Genomic DNA, 19,473 nt, shown 5'->3' on the forward strand with positions numbered 1-19,473 from the left:
TCTTTTAAGCATGCACATTCTGTTCACATTTAATGGGATTTGTTAAGTTATATGCGTTAGCTGTTTATGAATATCATAGGCAGATACCATATTAAATGTCAATCCTGAATTATCTCTGGAAAAAATGGTCCCTTCTTGAAATGCTGCAATCACAGTGTTAAAAAATGTTCTCATCAGTTTGGTTATTTCCAGGATTTAGATCCAATGACAGTGAAAACTGGTCATATGCTGTTGAAGAGTTATATTCATGGGATTTGGCCATTGTTAACGTAGAATTTACTACCCATCCCTAACTGACAGTGAATTTGCTCGGAGGCTTACATGGAGGCAAGAGTCACAAGTAAGACAGACTGATGAGATCTTGATATCTGATAGAGTGAGCCCATCATAATGGAGTGCATCCAATAGATTTATTACAGAAAGTTTATGATGAAGAGATCAAAACAATCTTCCAGAGAATGAATACCCTCATTCCTGATAATATGACGTCTGAAATTCACATTAGACTCTGACTCTTCTGATAGGCTTGATCTGGCTGGGCCAGGCCTGTTATTCAGGGCTTTGAATCACTAAGGCTGGAAGCAGAGGTTAGATTTTGTTGGCCCACTACACCTTTACACCAAGAGCATAGCAGCAATGAGGCCTCAGCAGTATGCCCCGGAACACTCTAAATAAATGTCCACCCCAATACTTGGCTTGTGTACAGACCATACATGCGAGCCAGTGTTTTGGAGACAAGCAGGGTAGATTTGATGGTTGGTACAGGCACTTTTGCCTTGTGTGGTCTTGGTTTGTGGCTATGTTTCCACCTTGTGAACTATTTGAGTTATGAACAGTTCACAGGAATGGAAGGACAACATTAACTGCAGAAGACCTGTAGGCTTTGACAGAAGGGAAGGCAAAGAGTGAGGTTCTGGCTTCTATCAAAACTTTCAAGGATTCCAGAAGTTTTCAAAAATACCTCTGACACTGAATTATTAAAAAAATTACACTAACATGAAAGGTAAAAAGGACATTTATTACCTTGCATTTTGTACCTTAATCTGCAAAGGCCAAGAATCCTTATTAGAATGGAAGGCCCTAATAATGACTGGTAGGGAAACATACCTTGGCAGATGTGACGTAATCTGTCACTCAGTGGGACTAGGTTCAGCTGTGCATCTGGGTAATTCCAATGAATTCTTAATGAATTTTCAACTAGTAAGGTTCATTCCATTATCTATTCCCATGCCACCATTGTTTACAGTGGTTAGTGTCAAATGTATAGCAAATATAATTGCCAAAGAATTTAGCTGCTTAGTTTAAAATAAACAAGGAGTTAAATCAACTGCAGTTTCTTGATAACACATACAAAATGCTGGAGGAATTCAGCAGGCAAGGCAGCATCTATGGAAAAAAAGTACGGTCGACATTTTGGGCCAAAACCCTTCAGCAGGACTGGAGAAAAAAGTCTCCAGACTTGCCAAAGGGTTTTGGCCCAAAATGTCGACTGTATTTTTTTTTACATAGATGCTGCCTGGCCTGATGAGTTCCTCCAGCCTTTTGTGTGTGTTGCTTGGATTTCCAGCATCTGCAGATTTTCTCTTGTTTGCAGTTCCTTTACAATTGTTTTCAGGAATTCAGATTTTCTATTAAATTTGATAAGGAAAGCACTCAAAAGTTCATTGTTTATTGGGATGTTGGCTTTCAGAAAAGCTCATGGTTCAAGGAAAACCTGTATTTGGTCAGCTGCAATAATGATGAACTACTTATTTAAGCAGACTACTAACAGCCTACTCTTATCACCTTCTATTTAGATTTACTTCTAATGAATTTTATACCTCCTTAATCTGAAGTACTAATAGCAAGGCTCCAATTTAGCTAGGGCACTAATAAGTTAAAATAATATCAAATTAAAGCAGAATGGGAAAATTGAAATTAAAAAACATTGAAAATGTTAAGGCAGTTATGAGATGCTGGCATCAAATACAGAAGTCGAGAGGTTGTGCTCCAACTTTATAAACTTCAGTCAGACCCTAGCTGGAGTGCTGTGTACAGTTCTGTGATATTACTGGAGAGGCTGTGGAGGAGATTCATCAGGATGTTTCCTGGAACCGTTCAATTCTGAGGAAGGATTAGGTAAGCATTGTCTGTTCCCCATGAAGTGGAAGGGGTTGGGAGGGGACATGGTTGAGGCATATAAAATTGAGGGGTATAGATAGGATGAACAGTAAAAAGTTCAAAGTTTGAAGTAAATTTATTGCCAAAATACATACAATGTACTACCCTGAGAATAAATTTCTTGTGGGCATTCACAGGAAATACAAAGAAACACAATAGAATCAATGAAAACCCACATACAGTAAATTACGAAGAAGAAACAAAACAAAATAATAATAAGCAATGAATATTGAGAACAGGAGTTGTAGAATCCTTAAAAGTGAGTCCATGGGTTGTGGGATCAGTACAGTGTTTGGGTAAGTTAAGTTACCCTCTCTGATTCAAGAGACTGAAGGGTGAGAGGTAACAACTATCTTGAACCTGGTGGTGTGGGTCTTGAGGCTCCAAAACCTCCTTCCTGATGACAGCAGCGAGAAGTACACATTTCCTGGATGGTGGTAAGGAACTTTTCCCATATTAGAGGTAGGTAAAACTAAAGGACATAGATCGTGGTTCAGGGGAAGAAATTTAAGAAATTGAGAGGTACCAAGAGATTGTTGAGGTGATTCACTGAGAGCACTCAAGGAGTACCTTGATGAGCACTTGAATCACCTAGACAAGAGAAGCTTATTGTGCAAGTGCTGGGGGATGGGATTAATGCTCACTGGCTGACACAGCTGTCTTGGGCCAAGTGGCCTGTTTATATGCTGTACAATTCTATGACTTTGAAAGAAAGAGTTTCCTTAGTATTTGCTTTCTTTATTTCTTAATAAGTTAATGTAAAGTTTAAAAATATTTTTGTGCCAGGCATGCATCCAACTCAAATATTATAACATGTACAATGCAACTTAAAATGGTAATAACAACTAAAGCGTGATGTACACATAATAGTACGAGTTATATTTTACACCCTTAAATAACTGCTAAAATATTTTCAGTTTTAGGAAAAACAACTCATGGGAAGAAAGGAGTTTACATGTTTCACTTCCCTATTATGGCAGAACATAGGAGGCACATTAACAACACAATGCAAGTTTGCTGGCTTTGTAAACCGTATAAGGATTAATGGAACTATTGCTGTGTTTTTTGTCAATTAGGTCATTTCTATACATTACATCGACAACAACACTAACAGTTACAAAGTACATTGGGTCATTTTCTTTATCGATTTTTATGATTCCACTGATGACTTTGATTCCTTTTGCATATCTATGTTAGGAATTCAGAATGGAATTTTTATTTGTTTGCTTTGTGCTACAAAAATAAAAACACTTTGGAAATCTCAGTATTAAAGAAATTAGCATGAGTAAAATAAAAGTTATTAACAAAACTGAAAGCTGCTAAGTTCCTGGATCCAATTGCCTATATTCTAAGAGTTTAAGAAGCATAGAACTGAGAACACCACAGTACAGGCCCTTCAGTTCACAATGTTGTGCCAGCCAACCTTTGAACCTCCTAAAAGTAACCTAGCCCTTCCCTCCTCCATCAACCTCCATTGTTGCATCATCTACGTGCCTATCCAGGAGTTTCTTAAATATCTCTAATATATCTGTGCCTGCCAGGGCAGGTTGCTCCCCATACTCAGCACTCTCTGTGTAAAAAATCATCCCTAACGTCCCTGCTATATGAGGGGTGATTGATAAGTTTGTGGCCTAAGGTAGAAGGTGTCAATTTTAGAAAACCTAGTACATTTATTTTTCAACATAGTCCCCTCCTACATTTACACACTTAGTCCAGCAGTCGTGGAGCATACGGATCCCTTCTTTGTAGAAGTCAGCATCTTGGACCTCTAGAAGTGGTCCACAGCAGGGGTGATTGATAAGTTCATGGCCTAAGGTGGAAAGAGATGAGTTATTAACTTCAAACTTTCTGCATAATCACTTAAAGAGTTGAACTCGACGTGCATATAACGAGAGCTGTATAACTCATCTCGTTCTACCTTAGGCCACAAACTTATCAATCACCCCTGCTGTGCGTGATAAAACAAAGATAACATACAGGTGCTAATGACACCGACTTCTACAAAGAAGAATCCGTATGCTTCACAACCGCTGGACTAAGTGTGTAAAAGTAGGAAGGGACTATATTGAAAAATAAATGTGTTAGGTTTTCTAAATTTGACTCCTTCTAACTTGGGCCATGAACTTATCAATCAGCCCTCGTACTTTTCTGCAATCCAATTAAACTAATGCCCTTCATATTAGTCATTTATGCCCTGGTTATCTACTCAATCCATGCCTCTTATCATCTTGCACACCTCTATCATGTCACATCTTCTCCTTTGCCCCAAACAGAAAATTCCTACCTCACTCAACCTATCCTCATAAGACATTTCATTCCCTAAGTCCAGGCATCATCCTGTTTAATCACCTCTATACCTCTCTAAAGCTTCCCTACCCTTTCTATAATGAGGTGATCAGAACTGAACGCAAGGTTCAACAGTGGCCTAACCAGGGTTTTATAGAGCTGGAATATTGCCTTGCAGCTCTTGAACTCAAACTCTCAACTAATGAAGGCCAACCCTATTAACTTGTGCAGCAACTTTGAGGGATCTATGGACATGGACCCCAAGATCCCTCTGTCACTCCACACTGCCAAGAACTCTGCCATTAATCTTCTATTCTGTCTTCATATTCAATCCTCCAGTGAATCATCTTACATTTCTCTGGCTTCCAGTTTAAGATGGCATTGTTGAAGGCAAGCAAATACTTATTGGTGGTTAACAAAACAAGGAATTCAACTAAATACATTAATAATAACACTCCTGTAAAAAATTGTGGTAAGCGATCACCACAAACAATGGAGAGGCTAGCAAAGTCAAGGCTGAGTTGAGATCGAAGTGTGCAGGTGTGAGGTTAAGTTGGGGTGAGGCACAGGCATATTCAAAGCAAAGTTGAGGTGAGGTCAAGGCATATTCAAGACAAAGTTGAGGTGAGCTCGAGGCATATTCAAGGCGAGTGCAGCGAAGTCAGAGTGGAGGAGAAGCAGATGCTAGGCCCATCCATCTAAACCAAGAGTGAGGTTTGACTGATCTAAGCACTGGGCCTATTTAGAAAGGTCGGGTACAGGCCAAAATATGGTGGCAGGGTACAGGCCCAGAGCATATCGATGCGACAGGGCCCAGGTCTTAGAGCAAGGAATGACCTAATGTTTGGACAATTTAAATACCAGGCCAGATGGATTGAAAAGAATGGGTGTTGGGACCAGAGGTGAAGATCGGGCCAGTTCTGCTCACTGCTCAGTAATGTTTGCTCCACTGTATGCTGCACAGAGGCTGAAGCTGTGGGTCTGCTCTGGGCTTCATGTCTATGGGCTCCACAATGTTTACTCTGCTATATGCTGAACTGAGGCTAAGGCTGTGACCTGCACGTCTGAGGACTCATTTTCATTTTAAATGTTAGTTGCTTACTTTTATTGTTTACATAATTTTTAAAAATCACTCAGCACATTAGATGTTTGTCGGTCTTTTATGGGTTATTTTGGGTTTCTTTGTTTTGTGGCTGCCTGTAAGGAGACAAATCTCAAAGATGCATAATGTAGACATTGATTATAAATGTTCTTTGAACTCCATCTGCCATTTCTTAGCCCAGCTCTGCACCCTGTCAATGACCCATTGCAACCTTCACCAACTTCAGTGTCATTTGCAAACTTACTAGATGAATTAATCATCCAAGTCACTTATAAAAATCACAAAAACAGGTTGTCAGAACAGATTCTGACCTCCAGGCAGAATTCGCTCCATCTACTACCACCCTCTGCCTTCTGTGGGCAAGCCAATTCTGTAACCACACAGCCAGGTTGCCTTAGATTCCATGCCTCCTGACTTTCTGAATGAGTATACCAAGCACCTTAATCAAATCCATATCCAATGCTTTACCTTCATCAATGTGCTTTGTCACATCCTCAAAGAATTCAATCAGGCTTGTGAGGCATGACTTGTCCCTCACAAAGCTATGTTTGAATATCCCTAATCAGACTAAGTTTCTCCAAAAGCTTGTAAGTCCTGCCTCTAAGAACTTTCTCCAATAATTTGACCAGCATGGAAGTAAGACACACTGGTCTATAATTCCCATGGTTAGACCGACTCCTTTTCTTGAGCCAAGAAATAACATTTGCCACTCTCCAATCATCTGGTTCTCCTCCTGTGGCCAGTGAGGATGCAAAGATCATTGCCAACATCACAGCAATCTCCTCCCTCACTTTCCATAACATGGGATAAATTCTGTCCAGCCCCATGGACTTACCTATGCTAATGATTTTCAAAGTTTCAGCACATCCGCTTCATGTCAATTATAATTAACATGATTAAGGATGCATTGTTTATCTTTCAATGTAATGTATCGAGGAAGTGACAAAGAAAAAGAACTGAATAATGTATTTCACAAACTTAATGCCCTTAAATATTGAAAAGTAATTCAAATAACAATCAAACCAACCAAATGTGCACCAGTATGCTGTGCCAGTTCCCAAAGGATGGGATTAATCATAAAAATGAAAGACTGAATTGATTCCCAGAAATAGATAAGTGGAGACTCATGGTATCAACTTGCCATTGTTTAGTTTCAACTTGTTTTATCCCATTAACTTAGCTCTTAAAGAAGTTGCCACATTTGACAGTATATTACCAATATTTTTAACTTGAATCAATTCTATGCAACTATACAAAGGAGTCAAAAGTATTATTCTAAATATCTGTTTACATCTAAAGGTAGTTCCCAGGAAATACAACTTCACTTCCAGGGATCATGATACATTTTTAATCATTTCTGTCCTAACCTCTTCATGGTAACATAGACTAGCAAAGTAGATACTAATGCATTTTTTGCAAAAAGTACAATTTAGAGTCTCAAGGCAGCAATAATAAACCATTTCAGCCAATGGATGCAAACATTTTAAAAATCAACAAAAAAACAGACATTTTTTAAATCTCAGAACGTCATCTCTGCATTTGGAGAACACAGTAAAATATATATGCTATTTTTCAGTTGAAGTTTCAACCAGAAATAATCACCGGCTTTCAGATTTTATTCTCTCATTCAATCTTGTCTGTTACAATAGTTGCTTGATGAAATATGGTGAACTGATCTATCTGGATATTATAGAAAAAAGACCGTTTACAATTATTTGTTATATTGTTGCTTTAAAAAGCAGAGGTAAATTAATGAATTCTTCCTAAAACATTTATCTCATATGAAAGAAACAAATATTACAGAATTAATGCACACCTATCATCAGCACTAATACTGAAGTGCATTATCGAGGGGTGCTGGATTGTCAGGGGTGCTGCCTTTTGAAATGATTTTAACTGTGGCCTCATCTTTTGGGAACATTAAATAAAAAATCCCATAGCACTGTTTAAAGAAAAACACAGAGTACTCCCAGTGTCCCAGCCAACATGCCACCTCACTCAAATCCTCTAAAAGAACAGTTTAACTTGTCATTTATTTTATTGTTTTTTATTTTTAGAGTTTTCAGAATCCAGACAAACAATTCAGAAATAACCCAATGGTTGTAAAGTGACTAGATATCTGAGAAAGTGGCAGTTCTTTCAATAGTAGGAAATAATGATACTCATCACTGACTGCAATTGATGTCTGCTTCACAACATTACCTTGTTAGTAACGATATGAATATCTGTGTTTGAGCGAGTGAGCAGGTCAACCCATTATCAAAATCTTTAACGTATGGAACAACATAAAAGAACAAAAACATATCTAAATCTAAATGCCATTCTCAAAGATGTTTAACTTCAATCAGAGAGGAAAGAGAAAAGCATGCAGTCAAACGGGGGTTTTGATGTGCCTTTCTAGCAATCCAACGAGCAGTTCTCTTGGAAAGTTTTCTTGGTCTTCCAGACCTCAACTTGACCTCCACCATTCCTGTTAACTGCCATTTCTTAATTACATTACAAACTGAGGAAGCGGCTAGCTGAAAACGCTTTGCTATCTTCTTATTGCCCTCTCCTGCTTTGTGGGCATCATTTATTTTAATTTTCAGAGTGCTAGGCAACTGTTTAGAGGAGCCCATGGCTGCTGATTGTTGGGACAAGGGTTTGAGGAGTCAGGGTATTTATAAAGCTTTGAAATTTGCATCACCTGGCCTTTCCTAACGATAACTGTGAACAAGCCATAGCCCTAACAAGCTAGTTAATGTCAGACCTTAATTAACTAACTTGGTAAAAGTTATCTGAGAGCTCAAATCACTTGGGGTGCCCAAACTTTTGCATGGTGCTCCTTTCCTTTTTTTCACTCTAAAATTGTACAAAACAAAAATAATACACTAATCTTGCTTAAAATATTGAAAAGAATGTTTCAGCTTTAACTTTATGATTTTTGGCGATCAGTTCATCTTCTACTCACTTAACTATTCACAGCAACAGAAATTTTGACCAAGGGTGCCCAAACTTTTGCATGCCACTGCACATTCATTAAATCAAATGAAGGGACAGAAATGTCTGCAGTTTGCAATAATTTCCCTTCAAAACTTTGTATTTTAATATTTGCCTTTTATTGTTAGAATATTATGTCGGTACACTTCTGGAGACCTCCAACCACACTCCTAATGATTTATTTTCTTCCCGTTATCCAAAACATTGGCTACAAGAACAGAATTGCCTCTTATACACTAATATGATTTATATGCTGGATTTTCATTGTCTTAAATAACTCACTGGCTTATAGTACTCTGTAGTGAGCCCCAATAAACAAAAACGAATCTAGCAAAATACCACACGGAGCTGACATTTAAAAAACAGCGCTAATAAGAGGAATGCTCCAGGAGGGATCGTTAAAAAAAACTTGCTAATTGAAACAAACAGATCAGAGCCAAATGTGTATTCATCACCAGTTATTGCAGCATTAGCTATTAATGCAGAAGAATAAATGCAATCTTTTTACATATCTATTCAAATATTAACTGTCACCTTATTTAAATTTCTTTTAAGAAATGTTCAAATGAAAAGTAGTTGGAAGTAAGCTTGTTTTACAAGACTTCCATGCAGTACAATCTTGTACAGTACCAAGTGTACAAAGTGATAGAACATTAACACAGTCACAAATATATATAAAAAATACAGAGCTTACTTCCTTTGTGTAATGGAGTTATCAAAAGTGTTGCATAACCCAGGGTCTTAATGACAGATATAGTTCAATCTCCTTGTTAACAGTATCATCACAAACAGAAGTTCAAGTTGAAAAAATACACCGTTTGAGGTCTCAAAACTCCAAAGGTACATAGCGATATGGAAGTTTTATTTGACTCACCAGATATTTAAGAGATATTGCATCTTAATAGTACAGTGAAATGACACCCTGATTCTCTGTCCCACTTCTATCCCCTCTGTTGTTGTTCCTTTACATGCCATGTGGCGCATCGGGTGGCTTTTCTGTTGTTTCAATAACATTTGATTGTTTTTTTACAAGGCTGAGTTGTGAGCTCAACGCTCAACCCAGCACAGACTGAAAGTGTGCAAGGGGCTGGCTGGATCTGAACTCAGGACCATTCACCCGGAAGTCTGGTGTTGATGCCACTACACCCCTGGCCGACTACATCTCCTCTATTGTGTCCAACTATTCAACAAGGATGGTTAAACAAAACTGGGAATGTGTGAGAGGGGCTCCTTCTCAATAAATGGTATCAATACAGGCACTGTAGGACGAAGACAAGATAGATTCTGTAGGGTGGTTTTGTGAGCACACCTCATGACCAGAACTCACCAACATGTACCAAGGTTTGTTTGGCTGGTGGTGCAAAGGGCCCATCCTGTCAGATTTTTTCTGTATGGTCTGAACCTCATTCCCAGTGCCTGCTGCCCTCAGAATGGACATGACAAGAATGAGACTGTTGCCCACGTCTTTGCAGACTGTGCATTTGTAGTCCAGAGAAGAAAGCAAGGTGCCTTTCAGTGGTTCATCCCAAGAAGCTGTGTAATAGAGGTGCAAATCAAGCTCTGATTGAAGATCATCAAATAGGTGTAGGATGCTCTTTAGTCTGCCTGCAAATTGCTGCTCTTCTAGTACAATGGAACCTGTAAGGGAACGGTGCTGAATGGCACATTGTAGACAGCAAGAGTATGCATTGAGGGATGTGCTGAAGCTCAGTGGGACCAGAGTCTAGGGTCCTTTTACCACTCTACATTAAAGGGCTAGTCTAGTGTAGAGGCGTCTCCAACACTTGAAAATTGTATCAGCACAGGAGGCCAAAAAGGATGCATATAGATGCAATCAGAATGAAAGAGTACCATGGATCTTTACCTGTTTAGGTTTGGCTTGTCATTCAATACTCTTAAACAGATGTATTGCTTAAAGTATCCTGATTGGTTGCATCCTATTCTGGTATGGCAGCTCGAATGTGAAGTTGCAGGGAGTACTAGACTCTGCCCAGCACATCACAGACACATCCTTCCCCACCACTGGTAGTACCCACAGGAGGCACTACCTCAAGAAAGAAACATCTATCTTCGAAGATCCCCACCATACGGCCATGCTGTCTGAAAGAAGCCTTAAGTCCCACATTACTGGGATCAAGAACAGCTACTTCCCTTTAACCATTCAGATCTTAAACTAACTGGCAAAACATTATCACTACAGTTTAGCCACACTATAACCTCTTGGCACTAAAATGGACATTTATTGTTTTAATTGTGCATTCTTGTAAAAATAGCTTAATTTGTGTTTGATTAATGTATTTTCTGTGATACTGCTTATGTCATGCCTGCACATGTGTTGCTATTTAAAGTAAATTTAACTTTGAGCAACAAAGGTGCTATGCGCCCAAAAAGTGTGGAACCAATAACATGGAATGTACAGACTGAATGACACTATGAATGTGAAGAGTTTCACACTTCACATGATAAAATAAAGAGATTCTGCAGATGTTGGAAATTCAGAGCAACATACACAACTGGTGGAGAAACTCACCAGATCAGGCAGTATCTATGAAAACGAATAAAGTCAATGTTTTGAGCCGAAACCCTTCTTCATCAAGACATACTGTTCACATACTCTGGTTTTTGCACTTGCATATATTTCCACAAATACATCTTACTTACTTACTTAATTGTCACCAAACAATTAATACTAGAGCATACAATCATCACAGTGATATTTGTTTCTGCGCTTAATTTTGAAATAAAATATATTTAAGACAGATACATTTCTAAATTTCAACCCAACAGTATACCAGTTTTATGCAGCATACAAGATATAGTTTTGATGTTAAGAAAAAGCGAAGCCTCAGATATTGTTATTTTTTTCATTGAAACCAGAAACCAAATTGTGACAATCAAACATGCAGTTAAACATGGAAGTTGGGACACTGCTTCCAGTCTCTGTTCCTCTCAGGTTAAATGAACCTGGCTGATACAAATGGCATTCCAGTAAATCCAACTACAAGACATTAGCATACTTAGCTCAGATACACATGAACCTCAACAAAATAAGTTTGTTTGTCTATTTCGATCTAAATAGTCTTTTAAAAGCAACATAAACCTTGACTGTTAGCAACAAAATTTCTAGAAATAGAACATACTTTTTACAAGTCATCTTTCAACTGTCAGAAGTAAAAGGAACCTTGTTTTGGTCTCTTATCTTAAACCAACCCAACTTTCTGTTGTTTAATTCACATATCCTACCTGATTTGATATTCAGTCCAATACTCTATTTGGTTCGGGTTTGCATTGCTTATCGAGGATATTTTTATCTGTTCAATTAAGAAGATCCACAGTTGCCTGCTTTAGTTAACACTGGTCCCGGACACTAAAGAAAGTACAATGCTTTTTAGATGTTTGGCTGGCAATAACTTGCTTTTGGTACAGATAAACATAACACATCTGTTGTACTTTGTTAATACTATTGTCTAGTGATTCAGTTTCTATCAATAATTCACACAACAATGCACATCATCATAAAGGAAAGACTATCACTTCAGTCCTGCCCATTTGTGTGTGGATACAAGCAATAGTGTAGAGAAGGCACACTTCTAAGAAGGCAGGAAGACTTGCAGGCATCTACCAAAGAATGCCGCGTGAATAGCAGAGCTCATCAATGCCAAGTTGCTGAGCATGCTGAGACACTGCTGCAAGAAAGGAACCCGCTGACCTCTCTGGCAGCCTGACTGTCACATCATACAAACTACCTGATGTCACTTAAGCCAATCAACTATAGTATACAGTACATTCTAGACTAGGATGCTGCGTTTGCAAATAAGGCCTTCAGAGTAGCTTTGAGGTTATCTAACAACACTGACCGAAGCTCACAAACTTTCCACCTGTCAACCAATACTTTACTTTATTGTCACCAAACAATTGATAATAGAGCGTACAATCATCACAGCGATATTTGATTCTGCACTTCGCGCTCCCTGAAGTACAAATCGAAGTAAATATAATAAAGATTTAAATTATAAATCATAATTAGAAAATAGAAAAGGGAAAGTAAGGTAGTGCAAGTCAGGTCTGGATATTTGGAAGGTATGGCCCAGATCTGGGTCAGGATCTGTTCAGCAGTCTTATCACAGTTGGAAAGAAGCTGTTCCCAGATCTGGCCGTACTAATCTTCAAGCTCCTGAACCTTCTCCCAGAGGGAAGAGGGACGAAAAGTGTGTTGGCTGGGTGGGTCGTGTTCTTGATTATCCAGGCCAAATTTCTTCAGCTTTCTCAGCAAGTAAAGGTGCTGGTGGGCCTTCGTTACAGTGGACTCTGCTTGTTTAGACCAAGTCAGGTCATTTGTGATATTCACCCCGAGGAACTTAAAGCTTTTGACCTGTTCCACCTGCGCACCACCGATATAGACGGGGTCGTGTGGTCCGCTACTCTTTCTGAAGTCAACAACCAATTCCTTCGTCTTGCTGACGTTGAGGATACGTTATTGTCTTTGCACCATGCCACCAAGTTCTTAATTTCCTCTCTGTGCTCAGACTCATCATTACCCAAGATACGCCCTACAATTGTGGTGTCATCAGCAAACTTATATATTGAGTTCGATGGAAACTTGGCTAAACAATCATGGGTGTCCAGTGAGTACAGCAGGGGGCTGAGTACACAGCCTTGTTGGGCACCAGTGCTCAGAGTGATTATAGAGGAGAGCTTGTCCCCTATTTCTACAGCCTGGGTCCTGTCTGTGAGGAAGTTGAAGATCCAGCTTCAGATCTGAGTGCTAAGACCCAGGTTCTGGAGCTTAGGAATCAGTTTATTTGGAATGATGGTATTAAAGGCAGAGCTGTAGTCGATGAAAAGGAGCCTTACATATGCATCTTTATTCTCCAGGTGTTCTAAGGAGGAATGTAGTGCCAGAGAGATGGCATCTGCTGTTGACCTGTTGCTCCGGTAGGTGAACTGCAAAGCGTCGAGGTTGACAGGTAGGTTAATGGTTGATGTATGCCATAACCAATGGCTCGAAGTACTTCATAGCAATTGATATCAGACCCACAGGTCGGTAGTCATTCAGGCATGCCACCTTGCTTTTCTTCAGCACCGGGATTATTGTTGCCTTCTTAAAACATGAGGAGATTTTAGACTGAAGCAGGAAGCAGTTGAAGATGTCAGCAAACAGTCCAGCTAGCTCGCTTGCACAGGCCCAGAGAACCTGTCTCGGGACGCCATCTGGGCCCGTCGCCTTCCTTGGATTTATCTTCAGGAAGGCTCTTCTAACGTCTTCCTCGGTGATGATGAATCTCCATGCCACCAGGTCCGGTTCATCCGGAGGGGGCGGGACGCTCCTCTTCTGTTCGAATCTTGCGTAGAATACGTTAAGTTTGTCAGGAAGAGAAGCGCTACAGTTATTGATACTCCCAGCCTCTTCTTTGCGTCCAGTGATCTCATTTAGACCCTGCCATAGTCTACTGGCATCCCTCTGGTTAGCCTAGGCTTCCAACTTGGCTCGCTATTGCCTCTTGGCACTCTTAATGGCTTTCTGGAGTTCACGCCTGGATTCTGTGTAGCGACTAGTATCCCCGGACCTAAAAGCTGCAGCTCTAGCCTTCAAAAGGGACTGGACCTCATAATTCATCCAAGGTTTCTGGTTAGGGAATACCCCTATCATCTTGCGAGACACACAGTCCTCTGTGCATTTTCAGATAAAATCCATGACAGCTGAGGCATACTCATCGAAGTTAGATGCCAAGTCCTTGAATACTAACCAGTCCACTGATTCAAAGCAGTCACAGAGGACCTCATCCGTTTCCTCTGTCCAACGCGACACCACTTTTGACACCGTGACCTCCCGCTTCAGTTTCTGTTTATAAGCCAGGAGGAGGAGTACAGCCTGATGGTCCGATTTTCTGAAGTGAGGTCATTGGACGGAATGGTAGGCATCCTTGACTGCTGTGTAGCGGTGGTCAAGTATATTTGGGCCTCTAGTGGAGCAGGAGGCATGTTGGTATAACCTTGGCAGCGCTTTTCTGAGGTTGGCCTGGTTAAAGTCCCCGGCTGTAATGAGCAAAGCCTCCGGATACTGGTCTCAAGTTCACTGATGTTGGCATACAGTGTATTCACAGCACACTCCACGTCCGCCTGGGGGGAAATGTAGACCGCTGTCAGTATGACCAAGGTGAATTCCCATGGCAGATAATAGGAACGACACTTCACCAACAGATGTTCCAAGTCCGGACTGCAGGAGCTTGTCAATGCCACTGTGTTCGAGCACCACGAAGTGTTGATCAGTAGGCAGACACCACTTCCCTTAGTCTTGCCCGAAGACACCATGCAGTCCATCCGATGGATCAAAAATCCCTCTGGTTGGATGGCACAGTTGGGGGTGGCAGGTGAGAGCCAGGTCTCTGTGAAATAGAATACACAGCAGTTCTGCATCTCCCTGCAGTAGGTGAGTCTCCCTTTAAGATCATCCACCTTGTTCTCTATGGCTTCCACACTAGCTAGTAGGATGGTGGGCAGAGGGACCTTAAAGCACCTCCGCTTTCATCTGACCAGCAGCCCAGCTCTTTTCCCACGCTTCCTTGGTAAATAGTGCATCTTTCCAGGTTTCCATCGATACAGTGTGTTGTTGGCAGCTCTGAGGTTGGTGGACGCATCCCGCGGGGATCGGTCGGCGGGTTGTGTCGTCGGGCACTCCAGGTCAGACTGAGTGATGGGGGAGGCTCTGCTGCCATTTCTAACTGCCAAGGACCCCGGCTGTCAATCGGGCTGGGTCCCAAAGCCGACACTTAATCCCGGAGGGCCGGGCTGCCAGCTGAAACAATGTCCGTGAACTGAGTCATGGTTGTGGAGGCCTCTGCTCCAGCCGAGACCTGGGCTTGATTTCTGAGGTTGGTGGCGGAGACCTCACTTCCAATAGCCACTGAACTAGGTTATTGATCATGTTCTGTGTTATAGTGGATTCCAGTTAATTGAGTCTTTGGTTAATCTTATTTGGGACAACTCTTAAAATACAAAAACTAATAAAATAGTCAGATTGGCTTTAATTACTTAAGCTGCTTAACTGGTGCTGAACAGATTCTGACTAGCTTGCAGTTGCATGGTTGTTAGACACAACACTGTACTTCAAACATTCAAACATTGTGTCAGTTGCATGTGTTTGTGTTCAAAAAGCACTTTTTTTTTGTCACACATAGCTAGTGAGAAATACGCAGTAAGACAATTCAGAAATGTTTTGTTCACTGTGGTTTCAAGCATTCAGGTCTGCGTATGCCAAAAATGGCCAGGAGTAAAAATGAAATGATTTCACCACCTCAACAAGTAAGGAACTACGAAGAATTTAAAGGTACTGACAATCATCATGAATGTTACAATGAAAATGAAGATTTGGTGGTTGCAATTGTCAACAGCATTGTATGAAGGCAGTCCATTATCTGCACTAGGTGACTGTACTGATTTTGTTCATTTATAGTCAAAAGAATATGGTGTTGATGAATTCTTCTGTTGATAATTATTAGGAACTAATACAGTTTTATATTACGGTGGCCTGCAATCAGCACAAGAGGTCATTGGCTGGTAGCACAGTATGATGTTTGGGACGATTCAGCAGGCTGGAATTATAACGATTCATTAAGCATTTGGCAGGGGTAAACGAAAATAAGCAAGATGTAAGCAGAGCAGCATTATGTGAGTGGTTATTGTCAGAGTGGCCAGGCTTTGGCTCAACAAGGTTAGGGGAGAACAGGCTTGGGCAAGCAGAGGCAGAGGTTCCAATACGTTTTCTCTTTCTTTTAGTACACAGCTAATGCACTGAGAATGGGTCCAGAGTTAGTGGTATGTTCCTTATGTGAGATGTGGGAACTACGGGAGATCTCCACTCTCCCTGATAGCTACATCTGCATGAAGTACACCGAGCTGCGGCTGAATGACCTTTGGCTCATACAGGAATGTATAAGGAGGTGATAGATAGGAGCTACAGCCAGGTAGTCACCCCCAAGTTGCAGGAGGCAGATACTTGGCTGACTGTCAGTCAGGTGTACCCCTGTGGCTGTTCCCCTCAACAATAAGTACACTGCCTTGTATATTGTTGGGAGAATAACCTACAGGGGAAGCTGCAGTGACATGATCTCTGGCATTGAGCCTGTCTCTAAGGGTCAGAAGGGAAGGTGCTAGGGTAGGCTAGGGGGAGAGAGAAGAGGAGGAATGTAGTACCGGTAGGGGATTCAATCATTAGAAGAATTTATGGATATAAAAGACACCCGGATAATACAGTGGCTTAAGATAGGTGACATTGCCTCAAGATTCAGGGGAGATGAGGAGAAACTGTTTTTCCCAGAGAGTGGTGAATCTGTGGAATTCTCTGCCCAGGGAAGCAGTTGAGGCTTCTTCACTAAATATATTTAAGATACAGTTAGATAGATTTTTACATAGTCAGGGAATTAAGGGATATGGGGAAAAGGCAGGTAGATGGAGCTGAGTTTATGGACAGATCAGCCATGATTTTATTGAATGGCGGGGCAGACTCGATGGGCCAGATGGCCTACTCCTGCTCCTATTTCTTATGTTCTTAATACGTTGCCTCCCAGATGCCAGGATCAGGGATGTCTCAGATCGGGTTCATGACATTCTAAAGGGGGAGGGAGGGTGGACAGCTGGAAGTCATTGTACGCATTGGTATCAATGACACAGGTAGGAAATGAGAGGAGGTCCTGAAGAGAGAATATAGAGAGTTAGACAGAAAGCTCAAAAGCAGGACTTCTAGGGTAGTAGTCTCGAGATGGCTGTCTGTGCCACATGCACAGGTAAATACGTGTCAAAAAAATTGGTGCAGGTTGCAGTTTCAGATTTCAGGATTGTTAGAATCTTTTCTCGGGAAGTTATGACCTGTACAAAAATGACAGTTACACATAAACCTTAGAGAGACCAATATCCTTGCAGACAGGTTTGCTAGAGCTGTTGGGGAATCAGCTAATTTGACGGTCGGGGGGGGGGGGGGGGCGGTGGGAACCACAGTGATAGGATTGAGGATTAGGCAGTTGGTATGCAACTAGATGCAGTGTGTAGTGAGACTGGGAGGAAGGACAGGCAGATGATAAGACAAAATTGCAATTAGTGGGCTGAGTTAAAGTGTAACAGGGAGCCAAAATTGAAACGGGTGATGAATACAGGACTGATGGTGTTATATTTAACTCTTCACAGTATACAGAGTAAGGTAAATGATCTTGTAATGTAATTAGAGATAGGCAGGTATGATGCTGTGGGCATTGTTGCGTCATGGTGAAGGAACATCATAGTTGGGAACATAACATCCAAGGATACACACTGCATCAAAAGGACAGGCAGGCAGGCAGAGGGTTTGGGTGACTCTTTTGGCAAAAATTCAAATCAAATCCTTAGAAAGAAGTGACATAGAATTGAAAGATTTAGAATCCTTGTGGGTAGAGTTAAGAAACTAGAAGGGTAAAAAGACCCTAATAGGAGTTATATACAGACTTCTGAACAGAGGCAGGATGTGGGCCAATAGGAAATTGAAAAGGGATATAAAAAGGGCAGTGTTGTGATAGTCATGGGGGATTTCAATATGCAGGAAGTGGGAAAAATCAGAGAGGAAATTTGTGGAATGCACTTCAGCAGCTCTGATTGAGTCCACTAGGGATTGACAATTCTGCATTGGGTGTTATGTAATGACCCAGATTTCATTAGGAAACTTAAGGTAAAGGAATCCTTAGATGACAGCGATCATAATATGATAGAATTCACCTTGCAATTTCAGAAGAGAATATAAAATCAGATGTATCAGTATTACAATGGAGTAAAGTGAATTAGAGGCATAAGAGAGGAGCTGGCCAAAGTTGTTTGGAAGGGAACACTGGCAGGGATGAGGGCAGAACAGCCATGGCTGGTGTTTCAAGAGCAATTCTGAAGGTGCAGTAAAAATACATCCCTAAGTCAAAGAGGTATTCTAAAAGGAGGATAAGGCAATCGTGGCTGACAAGAAAAGTCAAAGGCAGCATAAAAGTTCAAAGGAAAATTCATTATCAGGGTGAATACATGTCACCACATACAACCCTGAGATTCTTTTTTCTGAGGGCATATTTATCAAGTCTATAAAAAAGTAACTATAAACAGGCTCAATGAATAACAAACTGTGTAAATACAAATATAAATAAATAGAAAGCATGAAGTAACAAGATAAAGTCCTTAAAATGAGACCATTAGTCATGGGAATACCAGAAATAGAATGTCTGTAGTTATCCACTTTTGTTCAAGAACCTTATGGTTGTGAGATAGTAACCGCTCTTGAACTGATAATGTGAGTCCTGAGGCGCTTGTACATTCTACCTGATGGCAGCAGCGAGAAAAGAGCATGGACTGGGTGGTGAGGATCTTTGATGATGGTTGCTGCTTTTCTATGACATTTCATGTAGATGTGCTTAATGGTTGGGTGGGTTTTACTCATGTTGTACTGGGCGGAACCTACTATGTTCTGTAGGATTTTCCACTGAAAGGCATTGGTGTTCCCAAAACAGCCATAATGTAGCCAGTCAGAACATTTTCCACCACACATCTATAGAAGTTTGCCAAGGTTTTTTGAGACTTCTGAGGAAGTTGAGGTGCTGATGTGCTTTCTTTGCAATTATATTTATATGATGGGTCCAGGACAGGTCCAGCAATACAGAAGGCATAGTGGGAAGGTAGACAATTGGAAGACTTTTGAAAACTAACAGAAGGCAACTAAAACAAGCCAGAAAGAGAGAAAAGATTAAAAATGAAGGAAAGTTAGTCAATAATATAAAAGAGGATACAAAAAGCATGTTTAGGTATATGTTCAGAGTAAAAGAGAGACAAGAGTCTATATCAAGCACTGGAAAATTACAATGGAGAGGTAGTAATGGGGGAACAAAAAAAAAGATGAATGTATTAAATATTTTGTGGCAACCTTCACTGTGGAAGATACTAACAGA

General features: G+C 40.7%; 1 protein-coding gene across 3 annotated transcripts in view; it reads right to left on the reverse strand.

Annotated features, from left to right (window-relative positions):
* zbtb20 (zinc finger and BTB domain containing 20) overlaps window positions 1-19,473 on the reverse strand; it is a 341,450-nt gene that overhangs the window by 73,792 nt on the left and 248,185 nt on the right. The window lies entirely within an intron of this gene.

This window comes from Hemitrygon akajei, chromosome 5, assembly GCF_048418815.1.
Source record: "Hemitrygon akajei chromosome 5, sHemAka1.3, whole genome shotgun sequence".
NCBI classification, from domain to species: domain Eukaryota; kingdom Metazoa; phylum Chordata; class Chondrichthyes; order Myliobatiformes; family Dasyatidae; genus Hemitrygon; species Hemitrygon akajei.